Source organism: Odontomachus brunneus, unplaced genomic scaffold (genome assembly GCF_010583005.1).
Source record: "Odontomachus brunneus isolate Ranch 3 - 2012 unplaced genomic scaffold, Obru_v1 Obru_scaffold_204, whole genome shotgun sequence".
NCBI lineage: Eukaryota > Metazoa > Arthropoda > Insecta > Hymenoptera > Formicidae > Odontomachus > Odontomachus brunneus.
Window position 1 is genome coordinate 415,157 of NW_022639654.1, and position 362 is coordinate 415,518.

A 362-nucleotide genomic window follows, 5' to 3' on the forward strand; every position below is an offset into this window, starting at 1 on the left:
CGATTCAAATTCAAATTCGAATCGAATTTTACTTGATTCGATTCGATTTGATTCGAATTCGAATAGTTCGCACATCTCTAATCTATAGTCATCTGTATCTGTTATTATTCTATCGATAAAGCATATCTACAGAACTGACAAGCTCTGACAAGAGTCAGTAGACTCTACGCGCTTTCTGCTGTCAGCAGGCCTGCTCTCTTTTTGCCGACAATCTACCATCAGATTCTGTCAGCAGACTCTATAGTATTACTAACATCAATCTGCCGATATAATCCAAACAAATTCTGTACACTGAAAAAAATGATCTTGCAGTCATAGCGAAAATTATCTAGATATGAAAAATTAGCTAAAATGGATAAATG